At 43.0% G+C, this 16,633-nt stretch overlaps 1 protein-coding gene across 1 annotated transcript in view; it reads right to left on the reverse strand.

Annotated features, from left to right (window-relative positions):
* Exoc2 (exocyst complex component 2) overlaps positions 1-9,938 on the reverse strand; it is a 162,982-nt gene extending 153,044 nt beyond the window's left edge. Inside the window, exon 1 of the mRNA XM_038334501.1 lies at positions 9,822-9,938. The gene's annotated coding sequence lies outside the window, so the exon portion shown is untranslated. The remainder of the gene's footprint in view (positions 1-9,821) is intronic.
* Positions 9,939-16,633: the final 6,695 nt, after the last annotated feature.

Raw genomic sequence — 16,633 nt, forward strand, 5'->3', positions numbered from 1 at the left:
AACCAATAAGCACTTGAAGTGGCAGAGCCCAAAGAAGGTTTTAAAAGGCACCTGTAGAGGTACCTGCTGCTGTGGATGATAGACAACTAAGAAGATAGTACACTCCCATGACATTTCCGTCATATGTAAATCTAAAGCCATCATGTTCCCAAAATACAAGTGCATTTTTAGTTATCATTATTTGACTTAGCCATCATTTATAGGTATTTTTTTCTTTCTACATAAAGAAAATTTTCACTCCTTAAATAAATGTCTACTGTGGGAGAATGCTCTTGTAAACTATAAAGATTTGTCATTCATATTGGTTTAATAAAACACTGATTGGCCAGTAGCCAGGCAGGAAGTATAGGCAGGGCAACCAGACTAGGAGAATTCTGGGAAGAGAAAGGCAGAGTCACCAACCAGATGCAAAGAAAGCAAGATGAGAATGGCTTACTCAGAAAAGGTACCAAGCCACATGGCTAAATAGACAAGAATTATGGGTTAATTTAAGTTTTAAGAGCTAGTTAATAATAAGCCTGATCTAATAAGCCAAATAGTTTATAATTAATATAAACCTCTATGTGTTTCTTTGGGACTGAACATTTTTGACTGCAGGACCGGGCAGGACAGAAACGTCTGTCTACAAAGGTCTCAGATCATGACTAGTACTATTCCTTTACTTTACCATAAGTAACACAAACAGTCAAGTTAGCAGAAAGGTCAGAACAAATAAACTCAACACACAGAAAGCAGAATAGTGGAGCCCATAAAATGGCTCAGCGGGTAAAAGTGCTTGCAGTTAAGACTGACTGCCAGAGTTTGATTCCTGGACCCCATGCAGTGGAGAAGGGAAATACATGGGGTCATCCCCTTGATCACTCTGCCCTACACGTGTTCCTTTCTCCTGTGAAGTTGTGCTTATGGAGTTACCTCAGCAGCATGGCCAGGGTGGTCATGGGAATTCCTATTCCTCCATCTAGCCTGATCCCTGGGAAGAGTGCAAGGTTCCAGGAACACAGAGCTCACTGATTGGCTCTTTTACAGGCTCCTCAGTCACAGCAGCAGGGACCTTGTATGGGGGAAGGAGAACAGACTCCCCACTAAATCATCCTCTGATTCCTACACATGAACCATGGCACACGAGCCGCCCATATAAATAAATAAATGAAAAACTACATTCTGAAAATAAAGTTAATTAGTTGTAGTTACAGGAACAAAGAATGTTAAAGGACTGATGATAAATTCAGGGTTTTCTTTTGAATTAAAGAAAATACTCTAGAATCAATGGTGATGGCCACCCAACATGGAGAACAGGCTAACTACTTCATAATTTTTGCATTAGAGTAACAAACATCATTATCACTGCAAATACATAATCCCAAGGAAGTTGAACACCAGAAGAAATAGCAAGATGGTTGTATTTGTTTTTAAAAAAAGTTTTAGAAGTATCCAATAGTACTACATACTTGAAGTCTCCTGATTTTAGACACAGGTGCTAAGGAGAACCATGTCCTCAGTGGAGAGACACAGGAGGAGGAAGGGGAGGCAGCCCTCTCGAGGATGCCAAATGAGTTCATGTACAACTCAGGGTAAAGGTAGATGGGGGTGCGGTGGGGTGTGGAATAAAGGGCCTCTCTGAAAAGATGCCCTTGGCCTAGACTTCCTTGTTCTCAATGGACAGCTCATCCACAAAGCAAACCCACTCCAGCAACAGTGCCAGGAGGACAGGACAGAAAAGCTAAACAACGCACAAATCCCAAGGAATGTTCAAAATACTATAGCTGTTTATTCAAATAACAACACGCTTGAGCACCTCAACAAAATGTTCAGAAATAACACCAAGGAAATATTATTGAGCTATTCATAACCCGAGTGTAAGGAAGGAAGATACTCCCCTACTGTATACTACAATATAAAACAAGGTTTCATTTGTCTCAATTTGTCAGACACTGAAGATGAAATAAGACAATATTCCCTGCTAACAAAACAAGAGTAAACAGGCATGCCAAAATCAATGGGCGTTTCCACAGAAGGTCAAGGAATCAACCACCAGCTTAAATTGGTTTATGTTATTAAAATGGTTAAGCATAGCAGATGTCACCTAACTCCCAGATTCTTTTACATGACCACAGTTGGATTCATTCAATCCAAATTCTGAATGACAGCTTTCCCAATTTCTAAAAATACATCAACTTTGTCGCTATCTTACAATTTTGCTTTATTTGTCTAGCTCCCTCGCAAAAGAAATTTCTTCAAGGCCATACATCCTGACACAGTGAAAGGAAACAGCCAGCACAGCACTCAGCAGTGCCATTAACATTTCTGAGCCACAGGGGATTAACCAGGCAGATGCTGAGGAAAGTGCCTGTCTGAGAGGCCAGGGCAGCTCAGCCTGCACTGCAGCTGTGAGAGACTGAAGCCGCTAGCAGCGCAGTCAAGCTTAGGAGAAACCCTGAGCGCAATTCCAGCATCCGAAATAAATTAAAGTAAACAGTATTGCTCTCTCTCATCCACCCTGTTAGCAGCCTCTCCTCAGAGCTCAGACCACACACTCAGACCACACAGCGCCAGTCCAGCTCACTCGCACGCAACATCTACAAGCTGTCACTCTGCAGATGGGGGAGCAGACGGAGGGGGTGGGGAGAGCCAGAGGGATAGAGGAGGGGAGAGAGCAGGAAAGGAGAGGGAAGAGGGCCCTGCACAGACAGCTGGAGAGCGGTGTGGGCTTTGGGGGAGAAGAGGAGGGTGGAATCCACAACCCTCCTTGAGAAAACAATCTGGTCGTGGCCCTGTGCAGTCTTGACCTGGACTCCCCATACCAATTTAGTAGCTGATGAAGGATTAACAAAGCATCCATTTAACATCAATTAACCTCCTATCCATCACAGGTCAAAAGAGAATATCACTACTATAAAAGCATTTCATTAAAATAAAGTCAAAAGGCCATCTTTTCTTATAGTTTATAATGTATAATTGCATTTTCTTTATGGATTTATATTAGACAGGTTATACAGTCTATCTCTTCATCATTAATGGCACACATTAAAGGGTTTATGCAACAGAGATCAGGAAAAAAGAGTGTGCGCAGGTGTGTGCATGTGCATATGCAATGTGTGTGATATGTGTGCAGGTGCGCTCCCCCATGCGTGCAAGTGTGGAGGTCTACCCTCCTGTGGCTCTCCACCTTCCTGGTGTCCAGTCTCTCTCAGGCACTTAAGGTGGAGCTCCCCATTCTGCTAGGATGCCTGCTGCTGGCTCCAGGGATTTATCTGCCTGTCTCCAGCCCTCAGTCTTAGAATAAGAGATGCCAGGCTGGTACAAGGATGATGGGGATCCAGCTCGGAGACTCATATTAACACGGCAAGCACCTGACCCACCGAGCCAGCCTGAAATCAGAAACTTTTAATTGTATAATTTTCCCTTATTGAATTGAGGCATAAACTTAATGTTCCAAAATAACTATTAGTAGAATTTTTTAAAAAGTGAATTGCTATTGCCTGTTACAGAATTTCAGGTTAAAAGTACATTTTTAAATTAACTGGTAGAAATAATATTAGGAAAAAGTCAGAAAATTACATTACACCCGAAAAAGGAGTTCTAGGATCAAAAATAAATAAATAAATAAAAATAACCTTTCTCCTTAGGTCTCAATGCAAAAACTACAGTCAACAAAAACAAAAACTTAATTCCTGGGATGTCAGAAATTGTAATAATCAGTGACTAATCTTTTTCCTCAGGCCTCAATGAAAAACCATAGTTAACAAAAACAAAAAACAACCCAAACCTGAAAGAGGTCACAGAGTTCAAACTATTCTGCAGTGGGGCCTGGTCAAAGACTCAAGGTCTCAAAGGGTCTGCAGAAAGGCAGTGAGGGGCAAGAGCATCCTGCCTGGCCTTGCCTGCGCTTTCCTTCTCTACCTCCACAAATGAAAAGGAGTGGAAATAAGTTACCTATGGTTTTTAATGAAAAGCATTACATTTTAGTTTCTATTTTAGACTGTTAGGGCGGGAAATACAGTATTAAAGTAATAATAAATAAATGATATTTAATTTTTTATTTTATCTCATGTCTATTTGTTTAAAGATGGAGAAAAACTATTACCTCCTACTCCATCTGGACACACGGAACTGGGGATGAGATGCACCTGAGGTGTTCAGGAAGCAATAAGGACCAGAACAAGAGAGATCACAGGTAAACTCTGGCAAGGCCTTCAATGGTCCACATCCCTCATTTATTACATAGATCTGGATTATCCTCATAGGATAGCATGGATTCTGGGATTGTGATTTGTAGGCTGGTTTTCTTTACATGGGAAATAGAAAAAGACAAGATCTCCTGATTAAATTGGGAGCATGGGGATCATGGGAGAGGGTTGAAGGGGAGGAGAGAGGCAGGGAGGGGAACAGAGAAAAATGAAAAATGTATAGCTGTATAGCTCAATAAAATCAATTAAAAAAAAAAAAAAAAAAGACTGGTCTACAAAAGCTAGTTCCAGGACAGGCTCTAGAAACTACAGGGAAACCCTGTCACCCTGTCTCGAAAAGAAAAAAAAAAAACAAACAAAACAAAAAAAAAATAAAAGAATAACACAGACTCACCGGGAAGAGGCGCTCAAGAATCTCCCTCCTTCCCCAGAACCAGCACCACAGCTAAGCTTCTTCCCGCACTGCACAACCAAAGTCTGAGTCTAAAGGTGTCTGGCTAGTTCTCAACCCCTGAATGCCGACAAACTGTCAGCAGTGAAGTCACATTGCTTAAGAAAAGGAAAAAGAAAGTGTGGCCTCACATAAAAACAGCACTAATCACTCAAAATCCTTTGCAAATTGTATCCTATATACACAACAGTCCCTTCTTCCCATCCATGTGGGACAACAAAAATTAATTCCTGCGATGGCAGAAACTGCATTTTTCAGGGGGAAAAAAAGTTCAAGTGTCACCCCTAAAAGACAAATTATCTACACAAGACAGAAGAAGTCATTAGCAAATAAAGCCACCAATTATGCCTCTGAGACAATCTGGGTTCTAAAGAAAAAGATCACGTGGAACCTCCACAGGTGGGATCCCCATATCCCAGGGACGGGGCGCGGGGTGTGGGGGGGGGGGGCTAAAGATAAACTAGGACCGTGAAAAGCATTGTTCAGTCAAAACACTCATAAAGGGCTTACTGTGTCCCTGAGCACCACAGTGGACAGAAGGAACATTAGGAAATCAGAAGGCCAAGAAGGACCATGGCCTTCAGAAGGGTCATGGCAGTGGGACAGCTGACAGAAAAGGGAATATCAGCAATTATTTTTAAAATATGGCTGCGAAGGGAAGAAGTACAAAAACGAACAAGATTCTGAGAAAAAAGGAGAGATGATTTCTTCTGCAGGTGCCCTTCTTGCTGATCCGGCTAAGCATACACAAAGGTCAAGACCAGAATGAGAGCAGAGGAGCTCCTGAGCCAGGCACAGAAATGTGTCTCTGTCTATACCTGGAGAAGAAGCTGTCTTAGTACAAGGACCACAGAAGTCTACTCACACAGTCCTATTTTTCTGGAGCAGGTGGCAAGATCACCTATTAAGAGTTGATGTGAATGGACAAGCAGTTTGAAAAGCATGAAAAATGCTCAAACAGACTTTGAACAGATCAGAAAGTGGGTGGTAATCTAGATTCCTTAACAGCCTCATTAAAAAGTACTCCTCCCTGCCTCCAGCCCTGAACTGCCTCTACTTCCTCCCTCAGTACCTTCCAGCTATTTGTTGTTCTTTGAGGCCCTCCATCTTTTAAATAGCCATGCTTCTCCAAATAGTCATTTAAGTCTCATTTGAACCATCTGGCATGAGTTCTGATTCCTGCAAAGCCCCTAACTTATATACACATACATCATGTCACTCACATGGAGCTTCCATGATGAAACCACAGCCAAATAACTCAGGCTATTTGTCTTGCTTTCACGCTCGGTAAAACTGTAATATAATGAATGTAATTATATTACTCCCAAAGTCACATTAAAACTAAAAGTGACCTTTATAAATTCATTGAATGCTAATACTTGGGAGGCAGATGCAGGTGGATCTCTGAGTTTGAGGCCAGCCTGCTCAGTCCAGGCCAACCAGGGCTAAGGAGCTACCCAGTAAGATGTAAAAAAAGGAAGGGAGGGAGGAAGAGAAGAAGAGAGGCAAGCAAGAAGAGAGGCATGGGGGAGGTGGGAGAGGGGAAGGCAGGGAGGGAAAGCAGGGGGGGGGGGGGGGGGGGGGGGGGTGGGGGGGGGGGAGGGAGGCCCATGCCTGCTCACTGGCCACTGAGAGGCAGTCCAAGTTACACCCACACTCACAGGCCTTCCTTGGCTCTGTACTCCTCAGAGCTTCCCCTCTCACTCTTTCCCACCAGACCCTTTCTTCTCTGAACACCCAACCCATGACAACGGTGTGGTTCAAGCTATTTTTTTTTTTTTTTGGAGAGGACAAAAATGGCCCTTCTTAATCCAGGCTGATGTCATTTTGAATGCCTGGGTCATATGCTGGAATTGGGAGAGACAGGGATGACCAGAACTACCGCCTGTGTCAGTTGGGCTTCCTTAATCTCAGCCCCTGATCTAGGAGGAAGACGAGTGCTGAGTGACAATGTGGGAACATGACTCACAGGAGCGGGGATTCTCAAGATTCAAAGACTGATATTCCGGTTGGTGATGTCTCTTGCTGTTCTTGTTTGCCTATTTTGCTTATTTTTACTTTGAGACAGGGTAACATCTGCAGCCCAGGCTGATCTCTTACTCAGCATCCTTCTGCATTAGCCTCCCCAGTACTGACCATACAGGGATACACCATCACACATAGCTGAGGTAATCAAGTTTTCTATAGTCTCTGAATACACAAAAAAGGGAAACCAAGGCCCAAAGCTGCTGAGTCAGGCAGCTGAGGTTATGCAGCTTGCTGATGGTAGTGTGTGGAGTCATAAATGGCTGCCTTTACTCCTATACTGAAACAACTTGGACTCTAATTTCCAAACTGAGACCAAAAAGGCCAACGTGTATATTCACAACTTCAAAATTTCACAATGTCTCTACAGTTATATCAAGTTTGTATGTTCACACCAATAGGCATTCATTCCTCTAATCAAAACAAATATACTGTAAAGTGTTTGATTATAGTGAACAGCCTCAACCACCCAGGCTTTGCAGGCAGTCCAGGGGGTCCACACACACACTTCTCAGAGTTTAAGATCATTCAACACTTCCATATACTGCTTAGTAAGCTAATCAATGTTACTTTCCACTCCAATCAATCTCAAAATTGCCTACTATCAACGTAAGCCTAAAACCCCTCCACTGGATAAACATTTACAAACACACTGTGCACACTATGCAGCAGGCACCACTAGGAACCTGGGCCCAACAGAGGTGAGTAAAGAAAAGCCAGGCATGGTGGTGTGTCCTAGCACTGAGGAAACTGTGCCAGAAGGACAGTTTGCGCCAAGGAGTTCAAGACCAGCCTGAGCACACAGTGAGACCATCCATCTCAAAAGAAATAATACCAGAAAATATGTGCTAGAGTAAGTGAGAGACAAGTCTATCGCCAGCATTTCCTGCTGTTGCTACACACCTAGTGTATTCAATACAAAGTCTTTTACCAGAATGCAGATTCTTAAACTGTGGGTGGCAATCCTGTAAGTCACAAACGGTCATATAAATGAATGTGGAGGTAGTAAAAAGAAAAGAAAAAAAGGCAAAATGAAAGTCTTCTGAAGACACAGGATCAAAAATAAATTCAAAAATCAAAACCACTGTGAATCCAAGGTATTGCTACTATCAGAACCCAATCCAGCTTCATCAGCCTTTGCTCTGAACTCCTCTCTGTGCGTGCGTATAATAAACAACCGGGAATGTTCAACTGAAACACTTTAATTCAGAGCGAATTTACTGTATGTCAAGAATTGCTGGGATTTCACTGTATGTTACTATTTGAGTATAAAACATTCCCTATGGGCTCAAATGTTTGAACACTTTGGTAAAGCCCTGTTGGTAAAGAGAGTCACTGGGGTCAGGAGCTTGATGTTTTCAAGTCCAGCCCCACGTCCTGACTTCTGTCTGCTTCCTTTTCCACCAAGAGGTGAGGAGTCCAGGGCACAGTCCTGCCATCATAGAGCTGCTTGCTCCCATGCTTCCCTCTCCAGCGGGGGTTGTATAATTCCAAACTGGAAGCCAGAGGAAGCCCTTCCTCCCTTAAGTATCTTCTGGCAGGTCCTTGGTTACAGCAGTGAAAATACTAACATGCTATATTTACAGAGTGCTCTCCTCCTAAAGAAAGAAAATGTTTTGGTTACAGAAAGCAAAGACTAGATACATTTCCCTACTGGCATTCCTCAACGTGTAATCATCAAAAGACTGGGTCTCTGACTTGAGTTGTGTGAGAAATTTCATCTGAAGAACTGCTGTTTGAGCTGCTGGTTTGAATGCTCTAAAAGATCACCAGTGACTTTTGCTTGGGAGTCAGGCCAAAACGTCTAACAATTTCCAAAATGTTCCTAACCATACTTCTGCCATTTTGTCTACATACATATTTATAGAGAGCAATATTCTTGATATTGACCATTATAAAATTAAGATATCAATCAACTCTGAAAAACGCTGAAGATGCTCAATGTCCTGTAGTATCAAATATTTAACCAAGACTTAATCTTTTACTTGTTTGTTTTTGGTTGAGAGAGGGTTTCTCTGTGTAACAGCCCTAGCTGTACTGGATCTCACTTTGTAGACCCGGCTGGCCTCAAACTGAGAGAGAGCCACCTGCCTCTGCATCCCAAGAGCTAGGATTAAAGGCACGCACCACTACACTGGCTAAAACAATTCTTTATGTAAAAAGAAATGAATACACCCAGCACTATACTTTCATCTTTAATAAATGGTAAAATTAAAATTACATGTATTCAAAAAATTGTTTTAAGATAAAATGATTTGTGACGTACGGTTAGAGAATGCTTACATTGTCTACGTATTTTATATACTTCCATAGGTAAGATCATGGAAGTTCTTTCAGAAGTTTTAAGTGGCAAAAGTTAAAGCCCCAAATTATAACACTGTATTTACAAAATGTCTGGAACTTAATCTACGAGGTTTATTTATCACCCTCTGAAAGGTAATTCAAAATGTCTGGTACAGAAAATTAAATAATTGACAATAAAAGTCTTTCTAACGACTCCAAGATTGTTCCCAACAGATGGGGGAACGTTTTGTTTCCCTACTTAAAAATACTGTCTACTGAGTCAAACAAAAGAGAACATGTAAGCAGCGAGCATGCATTCGCGTCTTTACCTAGCCCTTGCAAATCCCTAATTTTTCACACTTAGGTCATCCTTGTTTTGACTTTCAGTTTCTTGCCACTGACTGAATCTGATACCAAGGAGGGGTCATCACGCGCTAAGCTTTATAAACAAAGTCTTACTATGCATTTGTAGAGGGATCCCAGGTGGCATTAGCCTTTCAGTCTAGAGCACCAAATGGCCTAATAGAGGTGTGGCTGACTTAGAAACACGCACTTACTGCTTTCACTAAGTCGACTCACGGAGTCGTAAAGATACCACGGAAGCTTCCCACCCGCGTCAGTGCAGTGTAGAGGTCTTCAGCAGATTAAAAGCCCAGCCGTCCACACTGGCCACACTGGATCCTCCCAGGATCCAGCCTGGAGGCCTGCGCGGAGGCGGACGCGGCGAACAGAAAGGCTTCCTCGGCGGCTTCCACACGCAGCCCCGCGCCCAGAGCTCCTCACTGCGCCTTTCCAGCTCGCCCAGACCCGACGATCCCGTGCCGCGCGCCTCCCCGCCGGACCCGGGGCATTCTCGGCCGGGACGCCACACTCACCTCCAGCCTCCACTGACTGCAGCCGGCGACAGATCCCCACCGACCCGCCCCAGCTCCGGGCCGCAGCAGCCAGCCAGAGGGCCGCACTTCCGCACGCTGCGAGCGCCGATCGCGTCGATCCGCCGCCTAGCCGAGCGCCGAGCCCTGGATGGACCGCCTTTCCTGCAAAAGGGGAGGGAAGTGGGAGGGACGAGAAGGTAAAGAAAGGGGAAAGAGAGGAAGGTAGAGAGGTGGGAAGAAAAAGAGGAATTGGTGGGGAAAGGAGCAATGGAAAGGGAATCAGGAAGGGGGAGAGAGAAAGTGGAAGCCTGGGATAAGAGGAAAGGGGAGCGAGGTTAAGAGGGTGCATTGGGTTAGGCTCACTGTAGATGGTGGTGGAGGGTCCTCCCCGGATCTGAAGTCAACACCAGATAAGGAGTCAGACCTCCGTCAAAGGACTCCAGCAAGCTAGGAGTGCCTGCCATATTAAGTTACCCCAGTATTCAGAGCTTTGGAGTTCCAAGGGCCTGAGAGACAAATTGACTTGCAAACTCTCGAGACCCCAAAAATGTAGAAATGACTCCAACTACAGCCCAGAAGTCCTAAACTTTGAATTTTCCCCGCCTGTGGGCTGGGCTTTGTAGCTCTGGAGGTGGTCAGCTGAACGCAAGCATTCCCCTGTGGCTTCCTTCTTCTGTGGCAGTCCAGGCAACGCAGGATAGTGCTCTGTACATGAGGACAATGGGGGAGATGGAGAACAGGGGTCTGCTTGGGGTTGTGTTGCTGTGGCTGGGGAGAGAACTAGCTGCAGGGTGTTGGTCAAGAGCATCATTTTATAAGACCAACAACAGCCTAAGCCATTACTTCTCAAATACCCTTCTGTGTTGAATTATGCACTTATTCAGTATATTCATGGGGGGGGGGGAGGTGTTGTAAGATAACTATGAATTAAGAGATGTAGTACAAGCCGGGCGGTGGTGGCGCACGTCTTTAATCCCAGCACTCGGGAGGCAGAGGCAGGCGGATCTCTGAGTTCGAGGCCAGCCTGGTCTACAAGAGCTAGTTCCAGGACAGGCTCTAGAAACTACAGGGAAACCCTGTCTCGAAAAACCAAAAAAAAAAAAAAAAAAGAGAGAGAGAGAGATGTAGTACAGAGGCTGAAGAGCTGGCTTAGAGGTTAAGAGCACTGGTTGCTCTTCCAGAGGACATCAAGTTCAATTCCCAGCACCACATGGCAGCTCACAACTGTCTGTAACTCCATTCTAGGGGATCTGGCTCCCTCACATGGACATACCTGCAGGCAAAACACCAATGCACATATGATCATAATAATTTTTTTTAAAAAAATAAGGATATAGTGTGGCTTCATTTTTCTCCCCTTTTTGTGAGAAGATATATCTAAGTGCTTCCAGAACCATCCATCTTGAATAGCAAGGGTACACTCTTTAAATGTGAAAGAGAGACTTGGCAGCAGAGGTCCTAAGGAAACACTGTAAGAAATGTCTGGCAGTCATGCATCTTTTCACAGTGAAACCAAACCCTTTGGATCTCAGTGACACGCCATTTCTCAGGTTAGGCTGTCCTGCCATCAAAGCCAGAATGTTGGGTCTTGAGAACTCACAGATTTTTCCTGGATCAAAAAATAATAATAAATATACCATACTGCAGAAACAGAAACACTCAGAAGAGGAAAGGGACTCCTTTGTTATTATAAAGAACACTGGTACAATTTTCTTTCTTTCTTTTTTCTCCCTGAAGTTTCTGGTCCAAACTCTAAGCCAACTAGCAAACAGTAGTGCGGAGGTTGCCAGAAAATAAAATCGTTAAACCTAAAATTGCAATAGTAGCTGCTGGGGCAATTACAAATCATTGTATGGGTTTATGCTTTCAACACTGTTTCAGCTTTCATTAGAACTAAAAAGAAGAACTTTGACGCAGTCCTCCATAGTCTCTCCCAAACAATCTTTGGAAACACTGGAAGACTCTGCCCTGCTCCTTGGATAATTTATGTATCTGTTTTGCCTTACATCAACACCTTAAGTACTCAGTACTGCAAGGCATGCCAGTTTGAAAGGGGCCAAAGTTAGCATGCAACCTAGCCCTCAATGCAGCTTAGTAATGTGCCATCTCTTAACGCTCCTTTTTTGTAGAAACTAACGATTAGTCAGTCATTAAACTCACAGACGCCAAGGTCCTTGCTGGAGTAGTCCGGTTGTCATTGTATATACCATAGAGACCCGCTATGACAGTGATTCAGTCCTCCAGGCTGGCCATCCAAAGACCAGTAGCCACGGCCTGTCAACAGGACACTGTCTCTTTGTTTACTTTTTTGACCCAGCCCTGACCATCTCGAGGGAAGGATTGTATGTGCTTCACTCTAGATAAATACCTGTTGGATGAAAAGCTGAAGTTCAAGTGTTTGTTGTGGTAACACCAGAGCCGTGGGAGAACCTGTTTCCAGTCGTCTGCTTCAAAATATACTAAATGGCCATGCAAAAAAAGAGGGGGGGCAATATTTGATAAATAAATCCTGACAGTATAGTGATGGCTGACATGCTTCAATAAATACCACCAGCTTTGAGATAATTCATGTTTAAAGCTACAGAGAAGACTTGAAATCTTGCAAGGTTGTCATAATACTGAGCTGTTATAGCAATTCCTTAGCCATGGTTCTTGGTTTAGGAATTCCTTTGACTCATATTCTCTTTTACCTTCACTTTAACTATTGTGAGTGCTTAGCAAATGCCTTGGCATGGACTTAGCCATCTTCATTTCTCACTGGCTTTAGATCTCCGTGTGGGAAGTCCTCAACACGCTCATATGTCTCTGATCAATTTTACAGTGAAATGGAGCCCTGTGGGCTTTTTATTTACTTGAAATTTGCATATTTCTTTTTGAAAATTGTAAATAAACTTGGCTCTAAAGAAGAGGCATGGTGTTACTCTTACCCCAACCATATGGCTATTACTGCCATCCAGTGCGATACTGCAGATGTGCTGAACACCTGTGTTTACATCTGGGTGTTTCTGGTGGTAGGCTATGTCTGTAGGTGGTCCACGAGGGAGGAAAGGCTCTCTGTGCCAAAGATGTATTGGAGCTGCATAGCCTGGGGAAAAAGAACTGGGTCAGAATGTAGAAATGGCTCAGTTAGCATCCCAGGAGGGAACGCTCCAATCCCTGCCCCCTCCCCAGGGCAGAAATAACCAAATACTGTGGCTATATGTGACCAGGAATTAAAATTTCTTCATGTCATAAATAGGGGAGTTCTAACCAGATATAGCATTTTAATTACTTTTAGGTTTTTTTTTTTTTTTTTTTTTTTTTTTTTGCTATCAGTGTTTTGAAAGAATCTCATTTCGCTGCCCAGACTGGCTTTGAAATTCCCCTGCCTTTGCTTCCCAAGTGCTGAGATTATATGGTTGTTCTAATTACACCCAGCTTTTAATTGAGTTTATATTGCTAGGTAGGAGTATGTGTCTCTCTCTCTCTCTCTCTCTCTCTCTCTCTCTCTCTCTCTCTCTCTCTCTCTCCCTCCCTCTCTCTCTCCCTCTCCCCCCTCTCTCTCTCTCTGTGTGTGTGTGATAAATTTGCACTTTGTTAGCCATGCAAGTGACTATAGACGGACATAGAAAATGTGACCTATTCCCAGTTTACCCATGGATGCGGTAGTATCCTGTAAAGAAGAGGGTTCTGGGCAGAGGTGCTGGCTTCCTGCCAAGGGACCAGAAGGATCAGCTGCGGGATCATGCAGCCTACCAGACTTGAGTCTTGCTTCCCTCCTTTAGCAAGGCTTCGTACTGTTCAGGGTACCAGCATGCATACAGTTTGACAGTTTGTCTTCAGATCCCATATTTTAAAATTCTGGTATGACAAAAATGTTATCCCTGCCCTTTCAGTCTGTGATGACAGGTTTCCCTATGTTCAGCAGGACGTCACTAAATTGGAAGGCTCAGATGTGTGTCTCTCACAGAGACTGACCTGGGGTTCTCAAGGCAGTGACAGGACACCAGCACTGTCCCTGTGCACAGGAGAAACTATTGGGAAAGGTAGCTGTGTTGTGAGCACTCGGGATGTCTTCATCCACAAATACCTACTACCCTGTAGATCAGGAAGCAGCCCATTGTCCTCATGTTTTTCTATTTCTGGGGTCCGAAGACATAGGAGCACATGCACAAATGAACGCTGGGGGTGTTTCCAGCACACATACGCTTTCCAATTTGCCAAGGGAAGGCTTTGTTCTTCCTGACTGCTTTGACCCCTGTAACAAAGACACTTCGACTGTAGAGCGGAGAAGCACTCCACTCCTCACTGATTGTGAAAAACACTCAAATCACAGGAAACAAAAATATCCATAGACCGGAAAGAATCCAGAACTGACTACAGCATTGTTGATTGAAAGAAAATTACATTGAAAACCCAAAACCCACATTCTGTTTCCTACATGTGACCCCCGAGTCTTTGACCTCGGGAAAGTTCCAGTTTTCTCATTTTTAAAATTAGGTGGTTGGACAGGAGGGTGCCCACGTGCTTTAAAGCCCTGAAATCTCACAAGTAGGTTTCAGCAACAACCCTCTGAAGGAGCTCTGGCAGAGCTTCAAGACCTTTTCATCTGGCACCTCTGTCTGGCCATCTGGGTGGAATGGGGCTTATGGGTGGTGTTAGTGCAGTTTTTTTCCAAATAATTCTGCCTGCCATGGGAGTGGATCACACTAATTACTCTTCTGTTCAATTCAAAGGTGGGGTCCCCCAGAGGCTTTGTTCTGTGACTCCGTTACCTATAATATAGTCCATTTTAGCAGAAATTCAAGGTGGCACTCTCCACCCCTCTGTTTCTATAATCCTTTGCTCCCTGGTCCTCAGTCACATCCACATCTCCCTGATAGCCTTACATCCACATCTCCCTGATAGCCTCTCGCCCTGTAAATAATTGCTGTGCTAAGGTACAATCATCTAAAGGCATTTTGCGGGCTAACTGTGAAGTACAGTAATAAAAAGAAAACAACATAACGATAAATAAGTGAGCTGTGTTTTCAATTTTTCATTTTTTATTGAATTTCTGCTTTTTCCATTAAGCAGTTCTTCCCATGCTTGACCACATTCTTCAGACCCTAGATACATGGGTTATGTTTTTATGTTTTCTTTCTAGTCAGTGTGATATGTGCCCATTCAGATGCATGGACATGAATGGCATTCTTCCTTCATATAAACAACAGTTTTCCCAGCCCTATGGATATGTGAGGATCCTTACAAAGTTTCATTTAAGAACAAAGATAAGCAAAAGTATACATCTGCAAGTGATACACCCTTGACAGCTGATAAGCTTTCGGAAACTTCATTTTAAGACAAAAAAAATAAATGTCCGAGATTGTTACTTACTCCATCATGTCCTTTTGTGTTTTAGATCTGTTTAAGTGGAATTGTTACTGCTGCTAAGTAACTCCTATTTGGGAGCTTGCATTTGTTAAAAACACATTCAGAAGGAAGTTTTCATCTTTTATTTTTTAAGAAAATCAGTTTTGAGTGGCAATTTCTAGGCCTTGGTTACAGTTCTGGCTTGCTTTAAAGTGCCAATCCTCTTCCACTGCCTAATGGAAAAATGACAAGCTCTGGTGTGAAGAGTCACTGCATTGATCAATATCCAGGAAAACAAATATTAAACACCATGCAGCTTCTTAAGCACTTGCTTTACACAAATAGGCTGATAACTACTGACTCTGCATTTGGCATAGATTTTTCCAGTAAATATCATCTCAAGCCAGAAACTCTGTAAGTCAAGTAAAATATGAGTCAAAGGCAAAAAAAAAAAAGGCACTAAGTGTAGTACTCTTTCTGCCGTTCCTCCAAGGGTCTGGGCAAGTTTTAAGAGAAATAAAATACCAAGTAATTCTCAAAGTATTTGGGTTGCCTTTTCAGCCTGCAATGAGTCATGATCCCACATCACAGAAATCAGGGGACCTTTAACATATTTAGTTTATTGGTATATTTTTCAGAATTTCCACATTGTTTTCCTTAATGAATTATGACACAATAATCTTTTCCTTTAAAGGTGTCTAAGGAACCTGCTTCTAGCTGATTCTAGAGGTCATTCCAGGAAGCATTTTACTCCCCCTCCACAAAAGAGGGTTTTTTTAATCTGCAAAAAAAATATAAATTTTCCAGCAGCAGATAATTCAGAGAGATCTGTGTATGTGTACAATGCAGCAATTCAAATCAAACTCTTTTCAGTTCCAAGAATATTGACTTGGACCTCTTATATGTATGACATTGTTCATTTTCTGTACATTAGCTCTTATTCTCTATACATTAAGCCAACCTGTGATCAAAACAGAGAACTACAAATAACAACTGTAATAGTTTCCCCGAACACAATCCTAGATATCAAGAAGAAGAGGAAATAAATACAAACTCTGTTTGGTCTATTTATTTATTTATGAACAGATTTTGTTGTTTGGCCAAGGTTTACAATTGAGGCTGGCCGACAAAAAGCAGTTTGCCTGATGAAAAACTTAGAGGAATATCATTAACAGCTAAGGTAACAGTCCCCGAAACACCGACATTTGTGTTTGCTTTTTCAGATGTGTTAGTCAACAAATTCTGTGTTGACCAAATAAAGGATCACACTGTTGGCCAAGTTCATGTGAAAACTTGGTGAGAGGATTTGAGGATGGGAACTGTCCCGTGCACAAGGCTAGCTACTGTCACAGTTAATCTCTTTACAGTTGGTATCTTACTACTTTAAAACCTTGAAAGTCCCATAGCCATCGGCCTTCAAGGTTTTTAAGGTGAATTTATTCACATTGGAAAATAGAATAACTCACATGATCTGCATATTC

The sequence above is a fragment of the Arvicola amphibius genome, chromosome 6, assembly GCF_903992535.2.
Source record: "Arvicola amphibius chromosome 6, mArvAmp1.2, whole genome shotgun sequence".
NCBI lineage: Eukaryota > Metazoa > Chordata > Mammalia > Rodentia > Cricetidae > Arvicola > Arvicola amphibius.